This window comes from Eptatretus burgeri, chromosome 2, assembly GCF_056783735.1.
Source record: "Eptatretus burgeri isolate ZD-2024b chromosome 2, Ebu_testis_v1, whole genome shotgun sequence".
Classification (NCBI taxonomy): Eukaryota; Metazoa; Chordata; class Myxini; order Myxiniformes; family Myxinidae; genus Eptatretus; species Eptatretus burgeri.
In genome coordinates this window covers 139,285,218-139,299,579 of record NC_140962.1, presented here as the reverse complement: position 1 = coordinate 139,299,579, position 14,362 = coordinate 139,285,218, and the positions used below count along the sequence as shown (strand labels likewise).

At 36.5% G+C, this 14,362-nt stretch overlaps 1 long non-coding RNA gene across 2 annotated transcripts; it reads left to right on the top strand.

Annotated features, from left to right (window-relative positions):
- The first annotated feature begins 2,626 nt into the window (after window positions 1–2,626).
- On the top strand, window positions 2,627–4,543 carry LOC147033299 (uncharacterized). Of its 2 annotated transcripts, XR_015055522.1 has the most exons (4): window positions 2,627–3,600; window positions 3,701–3,859; window positions 4,107–4,164; window positions 4,454–4,543. It is a non-coding gene; the product is annotated as an uncharacterized LOC147033299 (long non-coding RNA). The 2 variants fall into 2 exon arrangements; XR_015055521.1 differs by lacking the exon at window positions 4,454–4,543 and having other exon boundaries at window positions 2,628–3,600; window positions 4,107–4,443.
- Window positions 4,544–14,362: the final 9,819 nt, after the last annotated feature.

Here is a 14,362-nt window from a genome sequence, read left to right as displayed (position 1 = left end):
TTTCTTGCAACAAACAGACATCCACATGTTTCTGAAGCAACAAGTTTTAAACTTGGATCCGACACAAATGGTTAGCACCACCCCCATTAATGTTTAAGGTGCCAAAAAGCACTTCCTTCCTTTTCATCCTGTATCAGGGGGGTTTGGCAGCTGTTGAGAACATTCGAACCCTGCTTTTGAAATCAATTTCCTCAGTCTGTGAATTTGTGCTTTCGTCATTTCAAAATCTTTAGAATTCCTAATGATGCACTTTGCAGTCTGCATGAAGGAAAGCAAGTCAGGAAAATGTTTATGAATGATGACGTTCCGCTGCCTAAACGTCTCATTCAGAAAGGTTACAATAACCTGGGGAGATATCTGTAAATGATCAGATGATGACTGTGACAGATCAGTCACCTCCATGTCATTATCATCAGAATCAGACAGCCCAGATAACCTTCCACTTGGTTCATAAATATTACCCTGGACCTTTACCAACTTGTTTACAGACACGTCTAAGAGGGGTACCGAGTGATGCACGGTGGTACTTTGTGAGCCCTGTTTAACACTTTCATCAACATGAGATGGGGCCTCGAGTCCACCATCTTGTACAACTACATCGGGCACCTCTACCGAGGCCTCACAAACTGTATGTTGATCATTTGTTGGGGCGGGAACATCGCATGGAGCCGCAACACTATTTTGGTCTGTCTCAAGAAAAACTAGCACTGATAGCTCCCTACATTCTACACACGGTTCAGCAACACCAAGAGACACTTTACCGCTATCTGAAGGGCCCGGACCACACTGTACACTTTGAAGAACATTCTCGTTATCGGAAACCATTTCATCCTTTTTTTCATTCCGAAGAGGTTCCTCAGTTACCAGAACAACCATATCCAGTACGACTACCTTGGGAGCGCTAGTGGGGTTACGAGGAACAGACGCTCTACGTTTTTTTGACACGGTAATAAAATCATTTTTACCATCCTCACTATGTAAGAGAACAGTATCAGCTGGAACATTGGATTCCCTGGGCATCACCTCCTCCACCAGACGAGGTTGTGGGTCGTTAACTGCTTCACAGTCTCTGTCAATGTGTCCCGATTCCCCACACTTCGAACAAGAAGCTTTCGCACAAAATCTTTTTAAATAGCCAAAGGCTCCACAAAGAAAACATGTTAACGTCGCTGATGAAACAGACACAAGATAATCATGATTATCAATTTTATTCTTTAAAGAAACCTTTAAACTCGTGTCCTCCCCACAGTCCGGCAGCACCATGTAAAGTTGCCGCCGAAAGCTCATCACGTGCTTTGCTTGGTCATGGTGGCACCGAAAGGGATCATCGAGATCTTTGACACAATTTTTCCGTAATGGGACAAAACAGAGACAAGTTGTTGATTCGACACGAAAGGAGGCACGTTAGAGATGATTATTTTCATTGCCGGGACATCCATCGGAGAGGCCATAACAAAGGGACCACTCTGTGTGGTTAACCCGGCATCGTGCTCACGACATCTTGAACATAACGGACATCGGAAATGAACAACACGACCTTCTGATTCATACGTGACGTAATACGTACATGCTCAATGCCGATAGCGTCTCCAACCACCAAAACAATCTCTTCAGGAAGAACCCCGTCAGGGGGGACACAAACAAAAGCATGCTTACGACTAAGTGCTTCGAAAGCTGCAACTTGCTGCGAGCGAGCCGCTGCCATTTAACAAAGACGTGAGGCTCGTCGTCTTCCTCACTAAGGAAGAGGAAGTTAACAATGCACTCCTACTTTCCAGAACCTTGGGAAAGAGGATGCCAGCGAAACAAAATAAGGAAAGACAAACTAAATAAAAACCAAAACAAAGCAGGTTTAAAGCAAAGGGCTTTCAAATAATGAATGGACTAACAGGGCACCACCAAAAATCGATGATACCCTTACTAACAACGCTACATGATGTCAATCTCTTTTCGACAGAGAAAGGAAACACAGGGGAACCTTACAAGAAGAAAACGAACATAGGGGAAACGAAATGGGGAGTGTGGGAGATACGAACCAGCACAGCAGAGGACAGTTCCTCACGACACAAAGCCAGGAGCAGCCATGACAGTACACATACCGTGCCAACAGCCAGGAGGGGGTGAGAGAGAGAGAGAAAAAGAGAGAGAGAGAGAGAGAGAGAGAGAGAGAGAGAGGGAGAGAGGGAGAGAGAGAGAGAGAGAGAGAGAGAGAGAGAGAGAGAGAGAGAGAGATATGAGGAAGTTGAGGAAGTTTAGGGTGGAGAGAGAGAAAAGAAAGGAAAGAGAGTATGAATAAATATAAAAATATGGAAACCAGTGAGATTAGAAAAAGAACAGAAGAGTAGGGAAAGAATACTGGTTCTGGCTCACTTTTCCCCATGTAAATGAATGGGGGATTTTCAGCCATGAAATTTTTCTTTTTTTTCCCTGAAAAAATAAATCCCCTTTTTAGCCCAAGGTATATTTATTTGTCTCCCCTTTTAACCTGGAGCCTGGTGTTGGCTTAGTGGTTAGGGTGGTGGCTTGGGATCCCAGGGTCCTGAGTTCAAATCCCGTTGGCTGCTGAATTAACACCAGGGGGTTGACTCAGCCTGCCATCCTTCCGAGGTCGGCAAAATGAGTGCCAGTGTACTGGCACCGGTGTATGCCCCGGTTAGAATAGGTGTACCATATCCCTGTGTGTCGTAAGAGGCGACCAGGGTTGGTGTCAGGAAGGGCATCCGGCCATAAAACATTGCCTCAAGAAAAAGCCAAACCCCTGCACAGCAGGGAAAAATGGCTGTAAAAACGGTCATTTTTTTATTTCCCCTTTTAACCTAGGGGCTCTCTATTCAAATAACCCATACAACAAGATAAAGATTTGTTAAAGGTGATTCGAAAGAAATATCTGAAACGCCTAAGCCCCGGGACACTCTTTATCAAATAACCAATGCATATTGTTTAGCTCACTCATTGAACCTATAAACATTTGTTCATTCTCAAATTCCTTCAATAGTTTAATTTTCTTTGCACAATAATCCCCATCTAAAATATTGAAAAACAAAACATTTGAATCTTTATATTTTTTAAGATACCCCTTTTGTGCCATTACGAAATGATAAACTTCTCTTAATGATCTCATCTGGCCACCGCCCGAGTTGCAAATCATTTTTGTACATAAACCATGCCAGAAAAAAGTTTTGTTTCAAATGTTTTCAGTTCATGCCGTGAAAATGAGGAAGTGTTTTTTGACACGGCCGTGCTGTGTGAATGAGGAAGTGGTTTTGGACTGTCATGCTGTGAAAAAATAGGAACTATTCTGTGAGACAAGGTCTCGTGTTTATATTTTATCTCAGAACACGAACTGAAAACATTTGAATCAAAACTTTTATGGCGTGGTTTATGTCCAAAAACGATTTGCAACTCGGGCGGTGGCCAGATGAGATCATTAAGAGAAGCTTGTCATTTCCTGTGCCCACACCCAATGATTAAGCAATTTCCTCATCGTTGCTTTATAAGCGGTTCGCCAGACAAAGTTTCTGCCAGACGGGATTTTCATTTTTACAACTGAGGCATGGACGATATTTCTTCCGATGAAGCCAACAGCCCACTACAGAGTTGGTAAGTTTGTGTATGCTTTTCTCTTTGAACGATGAAGCAAATGATTATTAATTAAATCATGATAATTCTGATATATATATATATTTTTTTTCCCTGACAGGGCATTGGAAGAAATTGAGTTCACATATCATGACGTGGTTCATGAAATTAATACTCTTATTGAAGAGATCAATGATTTTAGAAGAGAATTGAAAGACATTTTCAATGAGTGGCATGAAGTCTTATCACGTCCTCTCATCTCGAAGGAATTAAACCAATGGTGAGACACGTGTGTGTGCCTCTCTCTCTGTCTGTCTTTCTACCTACCTCTCTCTGCTCTTATTGAAGAGGCCAATGATTTATAATGACTGGTCTCTGATCTCGAATGAATTAAACCAATGGTGAGGCACGTGTGTGTGTGTCTATGTGTGTGTGTATGTGTGTGTGTGTGTGCGTGTGTGTGTGTGTGTGTTGCTTTCCCTGTCTGTCTCTTCATCTATACCCTTGACTTATTTTTTTTTTTTCAGCACTATCGCACAACATCAGCTGTTGAAGCAATCTTGTACAACACATGATTTTCTGGAGGTAAATATTTCTGAATTATTATTAATATCACTCGTACAACACATGATTTTCTGGAGGTAAATATTTCTGAATTATTATTAATATCACTCTCTCTTTAGAATGTCGCCTTATGTTGGTTGCATCATTAGTTTGGACGTGGTTTTGTCAGTACACTGGAATTCATTTTATTGACCTTGAAAGGATGACAGGCTCCTGGTGTGTTAATTCAGTGGTCAACGAGGCTTATTCATATTACCATGTAATTATCTTTATAGAACCTAATTATTATCCACTTTTTGTTTCAAAACAGAATATGGTGTCTGAGTTTCGAAATCACAAGGCATCTGAAGAAGATTGCTGGGAAAGATTGTACATTTTCGCAAATGAATATTTAATATTTTCAATATTAATAAATTATATTTGTTTTGTTTACAATTACTTGATTCTGAATTACAAGAAAAGAATAAAAGAGATGTAAAGGGGGGGGTGGGGTTGGGGGGGGAGGGAGGGGTAGGTGCGCTCCCCCAATGACCCATCACCCCCTCATCCCATCCCTCCCCTCCCCATGTGTGTGTGTGGGGAAGGGTGGGGGGTGGGATGAGGGAGGTGGTGGGTCAAAGGTGGGGGCGCACAGGGGGATGAGGGGGTGGGGCTTGTGTGGGTGGGGCTTGTGTGGGCGGGGCTTCGGTGGGGGCTTGTGTGGGTGGGGTGTGTGTGGGAGGGGCTTGTGTGGGCGGGGTGTGTGTGTGTGGGTGGGGCTTGTGTGGGTGGGGCTTGTGTGGGCGGGGGTTTATGTGGGTGGAGCTTGTGTGGGAGGGGTTTATGTGTGTGGAGTTTTTGTGTGGAGCTTGTGTAGGCAGGGCTTATGTGGGAGGGGTTTATGTGGGCAGGGTTTATATGGGCAGGGGTTTATGTGGGTGGAGCTTGTGTGGGAGGGGTGAATGTGGATGAGGCTTATGTGGATAAATGGATGGGTGGAGAGATGGGGGATGGGTGGATGAGTGGAGCTTGTGTGGATGGGTGGATAATTTTTTAATTAAATAAACATGTTGTGTGTGTGTGGAACTAATTAACTAATCACTAATTATGTGAATATGATGAATATGGGTGGAGCTTGTGTGGGGTGTGTGTGTGTGGAGCTTGTGTGGAGTTTTTGTGTGGAGGTTGTGTGGAGCTTGTGTGGGGTTTGTGTGGGGTTTGTGGGGGCGGGGCTTCGGTGGGAGGGGCGTGTGTGGGCGGAGACAAAAAGGGGCGGAGTCAAAAATTTCAATTTATTGGAGCTTGTGGGGGTGTGTGGTGGGGTTTGTGTGGGGTTTGTGTGGGCGGGGCTTGTGTGGGCGGGGGCTTGTGTGGGTGGAGCCAAAAAGGGGCGGAGTCAAAAAATTTCAATTTATCTTTGTCTTTTGTAATTCCTGTGAATAAAATGAACCTAAAATCTCTTCCCCTTCCAAATCATATATCTTATAAGTCCAAGGAACCGTATCTATTACATCAACAATTTTAAAAAGCTCGTTGGTCCATCTTTTCGTATAACCTTTTTCAAAATGAGATTTCCACCTATATATTCTTAAGATATCACCAACTTTGAACTTAGGTTTTCTGACATTAATCTCTTTTTCATATTTTAATTTTGTAAATGTTTCTGATGGCTTCATATTTGTTGACGTGTGAATCGTGTCATTGTACTTATCCACAATATCTTGAATAAAAGATGACCATTGTTGTGAACCGAGTTGTGTGAATTTTTTATATAGTCTCTCTTTTAAGGTACGATTAAAACGTTCAACAACAACTGCCTTCCCTTCATTAAAGGTACTGTATAATGTAATACTGTTATTTTTTAGAAAATTCATAAATGTCTTGTTATAAAACTCTCTACCCTCATCAGTCCACAATTTTTTAGGTTTTCTCTTACTTTTATTAAATATCTGTTGAAAAGCTAACATAAGAGTATTACCTGTTTTGTTTTTTAAAGGGACAACCCACACATATCTACTCCTCAAATCAATAACGGTTAAAGCATACTTGTACCCCTTATCATTATTGAGTTCAATCAAATCAGCAGACCAGATATAATCAACTTCCTTGGAATAAACTTTCCTTCTCTGAAACTTTGTGAATATTGGTTTATGTAATTCATCAGCTAATTGCTCTTCAGTCTTAATGGCATCATTAGAGCCTATAAGTTTTTTGAATTTCCAAGTCCAAGTTTCAATTTAGCACTGATCATCTTCTTCACAATGAACCGATCAACTTTTTCTCTCAAGGTTGGATTTTGTATCAGAGACAAATTATACAACATTTCTCTATCGGCTTCATGCTTTTCTTGCAACGTTGTGGTATTCCCATAATCAATATCGTGTCTCATGCACACTTCATCAACTCTATTGATAGGCTTACTCCAGGATTTAGGATTGTCTGCCTCATCTAATCTTTTATCCAAGTTTGTGCCTGGGCCACAGAAAGAATACCCTGGAAGATGTAATTCCCCTGGTATTCCAGTAGTTGTAAATTTACTTCCTGATAAAAACTTTTGGATATCTCCTCCTAGTTTGTGTTGGGAGATAAATTGATTTTTTTTGAACCACACACCGAACATATACCTTTTTGTATAACCCTGTTATTTTTACTTTTAATATATGAAATATTTTTAGTATTAGTTTTCTTTTTACATTTGAGACAATAACTCATTTATTTATGAGAAAAATTCCTGCAGAGTGCAAAAACCTTTTTAGTTTCCAACATGCACATTTGAATCTTAATTTTTAAAACATAAAGAATCCTTAGAAATGCCTTCACTCTCTCCCCCATTTATTTAAGAAAAAAAATAAAAATGAAAAACTTGAATTAAAATACCTGTCTTCTCGATGTCAATAGTCTTGTCGAAAGTATTGTAAATAGACTTATCAATTCTTTGTTTTCCTCCTCGGTGGGTTGAGTTATTTTCTGTAATACCCCTAATCTTTTTTTAATCTCACTGGTTTCCATATTTTGATATTTATTTTGTCTCGCTCTTTCCTCCCTCTCCTCCTTCTCTCTCTTCTCTTTTTCCTCCTCTTTCTTCTCCCTCTCCTCCCTCTCCTTCTCTTTCTTCTCCCTCTCCTCCCTCTCTCTCTTCTCTCTCTCCTCCCTCTCTCTCTTCTCTCTTTCCTCCCTCTCTCTCTTCTCTTTTTCCTCCTTCTCTTTCTTCTCCCTCTTCTCCTTTTCCTCCTCTTCCCTCTCTTCTTCAACTCCTTCCTCATCCCTTACTATCCTTGAATCGCTTACACCCCATAGAATATTATACATATATTCATCAGGATTTCTTGTTATTCCTGTATCCAAAATAATTTTTTTTACAACAGGAAACCAATAAAATTTCTTTTGAATTTCTAAAAGAGCCTTACCTTTTCTTAACTTTATAATTTTTTCATTATTTAACATTCTAATTAAATCTAAAGTTGTCGGTTTATCAACATCAGCATAATGCCAATCTTTTATTGAAAATACCTCATTCTTATGTTGTAGAACATATTTATTAAAATACCGAATACCCTTTTCTTGAAGGTATGCTTGGACACAGAAATGATAATTTTCTTGAAGCCTTCTTGCTGTCATTTATGTATTAGAAATATATGTTAGAATAATATTATGGCACGAAACACCTCCCCATTTTCCCATAGTTAAATCATTTTGTATTTCCTTACTTATTATATATAATCCTGTTTTTTCTGTTTTCATGAGATAAACAAGGGCAAAACCATTATTATATTTACCCTTATTAAATTCTTTTATTTGTTGTTTACTAATCGTGGCCCCACAAAACTCATTCTCGATACCAAGTGGATAATATTCTTCCTTACGAGACTGATTTAATTGTTCCAGGTCTTCGAGGTTAATTTTAAATGACCAATTATACCCTAAATCATTCATATCATACCCCCATTGTTCTATTCTCATACAAACGATACGCCCTTCTTTATAAAAATTTATTTTAATTCGAACTGTGAATTCTGTATGACCTGGAGATAATATCAACACTTCTGTATCTTTGGAATACACGGCTGTTTTATTTAAGGATATATATTGTGATAAATCGCTTAATCTCACCAAGTCATTCGCGTCAGTCGGGCTTGGATAATTTTTTAATTTATAAGCATTTTTCATGTTAATATTTTTGGTTATATTATGTTTATGTCGTTCAGCCTGTGCCTTTGTGTAATAATTTGATAAATCAATATCCAGTTCTTGAGATACACCAAAGATAGAACCATCTTTACCAACATAAGTCATTTATATTAGATTAAAAATAATATCATAAAATTTTTTATTTTTGTTGAGTTGAAATAACACATATAGGCATAATTGGCCACAACACTTGGAATTTAATTCTTGGACTTGAAATGTTTGATAAACACCATTCTGTAAGAATTTTATGACTTCAACAGGTGGTGGAAGACCAAAACTATCAAAATAATATTTGTCTTGACTATTAAAAATACAAACCCAATGAGAACCGTTCCCATTATTATCTTCTAAGTTCATAATAATATTCTTTGTATGTTTCGGCACATTTGTTAATTCATCTCTCATACAAATAACCACATTATGAATTTTTAATTTCTTACAATATTTGACAAGTTGTAAATTTGATGTTGTATTCTTTCCAAATTCTTTCAACCACTCATCAATGCTCATTTATTTATTAGAAAGATATAATCCATTACCTCTTTTCGTTAATTTTACACCTGCTTGTGCTATAGAAGAAAGCATATCTCCAACTAGCAATCTCGCTTTATCAGGCAGACCTTCAAGTTTTTCAGCAAAATCGACAATTACACCACTTCCACTAATTTGTTTCTCCAACTCTTTGTTATGTCTTTCCAATTCTTTTTTGAGCCTGGAGTTGAGCCTTCCTTTCGTTGGCAGTTTTCACCGCTGTTGAAATACCACCCGTCAATGCTCCAACCGCACTTAAACCAGCAAATAAAGGAATTAGAAATGGGAGAAATCCTCCACTCGTCTCTCTTATTGAATATTTTTTCAACATTGGTTTTGTCATTTTAATTTTAAGTGAGCCAGTGTCATTCAAGATTTTAACCTGTTCTCTTGTGAGAAAAACATCAATTCTTACTGCTCCTTTTCTCTGAATTGTATTAACGTTAATCGTACAAGGCTTTTGATTTTGAACACAAGATGATAGTTTATGAAGATTGATTTGATTAACATATACCCCAGTTGGTACTTTGCCACTCATTTATTTAACAAAAAATTATGTGAGACTAATCATCACACCATTATCTGTATTAATCTGCAATTCTGTTTCTTCCAAAAGCAAACAATATGTATCAACTTCTTCACTCTCTCCTCTTTCAATGTATAGGGAAGTATCCACTCGATTAGACTTTATAGTTTCCTTTTGAGCGCTCAGGTCAAACGCATAGATTGTATACAAACTTTTAAATGCTGTCATATCCAAAATAGGTTCTTTATTTCCATTACTTTCACACACCTTTTGGTAAGACTTGTATGCTTCAGCAAAATCATTTTTTCCCAATTAATTTCCAATCTATCTCGTGGGTAAAATGTTCCATCTAGAGAAACGCGAAGTTGTTTCACCTTAGCATTATCACTCAATGCATTATTCTTATCAGTCGCAGTATCACCATCTGGCTTTTTAAAAATGATCCACAGATATCGTGGCTTTCCTTCCAGAACACCCAAATTCCACGTGTAAGTTGTTTGATTGAGTTTAACGTGTTGACATCTTCTTTTGAGGTATGATACACTGAGTGGTTTCTTTGAGTTAAGTCTTCGATTCAACATCTCTTCTGTTTTAAGATTAGGAGTATATTCACTGATATACCAACTCATTTCCTCAATTACAAATTTATTCTGATCACCAAAAGCACTACCAACACCAAAAAGCAATCGATTTTCATTATCATTCCTTTGTAGTTGAAATCTAATTTTAAGGCCATACAGAACTTTATCATGATCACAAAATCCAAATATACCTTTAAGAGGAACTGCCACAGTAAAACTATTTTCTGCTTTTGTATCATCATTATACATTCCTTTCCTTTGAGTATACCCAGGGTCTGTGTTTGTTCCCGTTGACATATCAGGAATAAAACCTTCGACAGACCCCTTTCCCATTCTATCACTGAATGTATAGAGTGTAAATTTTATCATTTCAGATACAGCAGAGACATAATCAACCGCTTCAACTTCTTGTGTTCCAATATACAAACGCACACTATCAAACATTTTCCAGAAGAAATCATTTACAAGTGTAGCGTTTGTGTTATTCCCAGCCTTAGTGAATTTAAATTTACACAACAAGAAACTTTCGGAGAGATTCAAATAGGTTTGTTGATTATTTATTTCAAAACTTTTTGTACCATTCGTATTCCAGTCTGTTCCAGTTATTGCATTTACCTTGAAGTAATCTTCTTTTTTAGTGGAGTTTGAGATAATAATAGTATCATCCAAATCATAGATACTATCAATTGCTTCCATACTTGTATTTATTTAGGAAAAAAAGATGTTAAAACTTTTGAAACCCTGATCCAAGTATTTGAATTATTTTCTGTCGTTCTTGGGGGACAACTGAGTTTTGCCTTTCTTAATTTCTTTTATTGCTTGTAATTTATGAGATTCCTTCTGGGCATCTTTTATACTCTTTACAGCACCTGCAACATTTCCCACAGCAGAAGCAGTTGAACCAATTAGATCTTTATGTTTAAGAATAGTTGAACCAATACCCATGAGAGTATCAATTATCCCATCTCCTCTAAATTGATGCCCAACACCCCTTTGTCTCTTAGGTTTATAGTATCCTCTACCAAGATACATACCTTCACCCTTGTAGTATGGGGAAAGGAACATCCCATCCCCTGTAATTATTTTATATTTTCCCAACTCGTGTTTCCTCACAATAACCATCGTATTTATTTATTGGAAAACTTCACGTAGGTGAATTCTGATGGATATAACTTCTCCATTAAAAGAAATCACACGATTATCTTGGTCGGTTATCCTAAAATTTACTCTGTGTATGGTTTTTCCTGACACAGGTAGATAAACCAAATTTTTGGGTTCCATATTGAATTTATAACCAATTGGGGTTGAGTATGCGCTGAATGAAAATATTGTATTTGTTTTTTTCCCATCATTATAAGCACCATCAATCAAATCACAGTGAATTAACACCGAATTTATTCCTGAGGATATTTGAATGACATTATCACTGTAAAACGTCCCATTAGTTTCAATCTTTTTTGAGGAGAAACCCAATAACTCTCTAAATGAATTATCAATTGTGAAATCAACCTTGTAGTTATTTTTAACTTTAATCGTTGATTTTGAAGTATGTTTTTGAATGTTTATAACAATATTTTTGGTTCATCACCCTGTTCTTTCATAAGACGAGCAATTTCGGAAGATATTTGAGAAATCTCATATGCTCCGGGTGAGACTGTTATCGTTTTGTATCCACTTCCTGGATTATAACTAAACTTGTCATTTTTCTCGGTGATATTAAATAAGGTATTATAAGTTTCCATGGACAATAAAGATGCCTCATATTCTTTTGTTGTGTCAAGTTGTAGTGGGTATGGGAATGAAGATGTGTGGTCGCTTGTTGTGAAATTGAAACTAAGGATTGTGCTTCTCATCTTATTTAATATGAGATAAAATGTCTTTATATTGATATTTATTAATTATTTTCATGTTCATCAACTGGTCTAAAATGGCTGATGCTTCATTAAAACAATTGTTATTTCCAGCCTTCTTACTGCCTAACAACAATAACAGTCTATTAACTAATTGCGATGGGTCATTTGGAAGAAAACTAACACCTGAACCAAGGATACTTAAAGCCTGAATAATGTGTTTCTCCTTCTCATTCTTCCTACTTTTACCAGAAAGAATAACCTTATAATTTAGAGTGTTCAGCAGATCAATATATACTCTATCATCATTATTTTCCATATCCAATGGTTTATCAATATACTTTGATTCATCCCTCACAGTTGAACCTTGTCTTCCATCTTTTGTGAGAAGAAACATTAATCTTGGAGTTAGTTTAACAGGGGGTTGAGCAGAACCCAAGAACCTTAATTCATCATTAAATATCAATACCTTTTCTTGAACAAGATGAAATATTGCTGATTGTTCTGTTGGAATGAGTCCTGCTTTGGTTTTTGAATCCGCTGAATATTCATTGTTTTGAAGAGCATTCACAATATAATCAGGGGGTCGATTAATCTCTTCCAGTTGTTGAAATAAACCTTCATCATCATATTCTAATTCTCCTAAATGCTCTAATTCTTCCTCCGTCATTTGACTGAAATCTTTTAACATTTGAAGTTTTTTAGGAGTATATTCTACCGTGGGAAATGTGGAAACATCTTTCATTTTTCCTTGGGAAGTTTTTAAAAGTGGTTTAAAAAATTTCTCTTGTTTTCTTTCAAATGCTTCTTCGCCCGTTAGTTTCTGTCTGCGTTTCTTCTTTATGTCTTCCTGCTGTTTTACAACTTTTGAAACCAACTCTTGATGTTCCCTAAATCTTCTTGCTCTTTCTTTCGCATCCATTTATTTATTGAAAAATATCATTTAATATCTCATCTTGTTTCACAACAATATATTTATATTTTTCAGTCGTGTGTTTCATGTAATCCCCAAATTCCTTTTTACTACATAATGTAGAACAATTGTCTCTCCAAAAATTGTTTATATCTATTGAATTTAACTTGAATAAAATAAAAGTATTAGCATTGTTTCTGATGGAACGACGAGGAAGCTGAAAGTACGATTGACTAAGATAAATACAATTACAAGAAGAATGTCTCCCTCTTGTGTAGTAGCTGTCCATTACCATTTGGTTTCTCTCATTAACACAATCATCAAAGATAACGAGGTTCTTTTTGGATTTATCCAAATCTTGGGGAGACGGTATATCATCCGTATTATCACTCAGAATACAAGTTATCGGTTTTGATTTCTTTTTACATCTCTGTGTATCACAAAATAGTTGTATTATATCTTCAATGTTAAAATCATTTAGGTTTTTTTGAAGTTTAAATAAACCGATTATATCTTCTTTTTGAAGACCAGCATTAAAACCTTGTGAGAGTAGTTGATACTCTGGTTGAAAACTCGACTTTGTGAAAATTATTAAATTATCATAATCTAAAAAGTTGGGAGTGAGGAGCATCTTTAAAAGTAAGCAGGTTTTTCCACATCCACTTGAACCAACTATGAGGCATCTTAATGAATTTGGGAGATTTTTATGGTTGTCAAATTTTATCTTATTTTCCCAAATAGGTAAAAAATCATTCATTTATATATTTGGAAAACAGGTTATTTAATTTATTCTTGGCTTTTTTCGAAATTCTATATTTTATCCGAAGTTCAGGTTTAATTTCAAGATAATCCATTATTTTATTTATGCAATATCTTGTGTTGATATTTCCCTGAAAATCACATCCATGAATAAGATATGACAACAATCCTTTGAACATTTCTCTAATACGTTCAGTTTCTTCCCTTGTAAGGAAAGGTGTGTTCTCACCCTCGTACTTTACATTCATTTCTCGAATCAATCTTGTAAAGTAATTCATTTTTGGTGTAAATCTAAAAGAATTATTTTCCTTTTTATATTTTTGATTATCATTAATTAGAAGATAATCACAGAATATACATTGTTTATAGGCTTTTGACTCTGTGTTTAATCCCCGTCTTTCACACGCAGGACAATTCTCAAATTTGTCATATGGAGAATCATGGAATTCAAGAGGCTCAAAATCGAGTAAACTATTCATATTTATAAAGTAAAACTTTACTTAAACTGAAATTCATCTTCGATATCATCTTCGATACTTTCAGAATCATCTATACTTTCATAACTATCATTTGAACACAAACTCTCGGTGTCATAACTATCGTTTGAATGCAAACTCTCGGTATCATAATCACTCTCATAATCTTCAAAATCTTCAGTTGAATATTGGCTCATTTAATTAGTAGAAAAAAATTACCATCGATATCGATATACATTTTTTCATTAACAGATTCAACTGCTACATTTTTTATATTAAAGGTAATTTTAAAATGATCCTTAACTACAATTGAACGAAATGTCATTTCACCTGATATATTAACATCCTTTATTTCATCAGGATTTATATCTTTAGGGTTGTTGAAAAAATACAAATTTCTCCTTGCATATTACAGA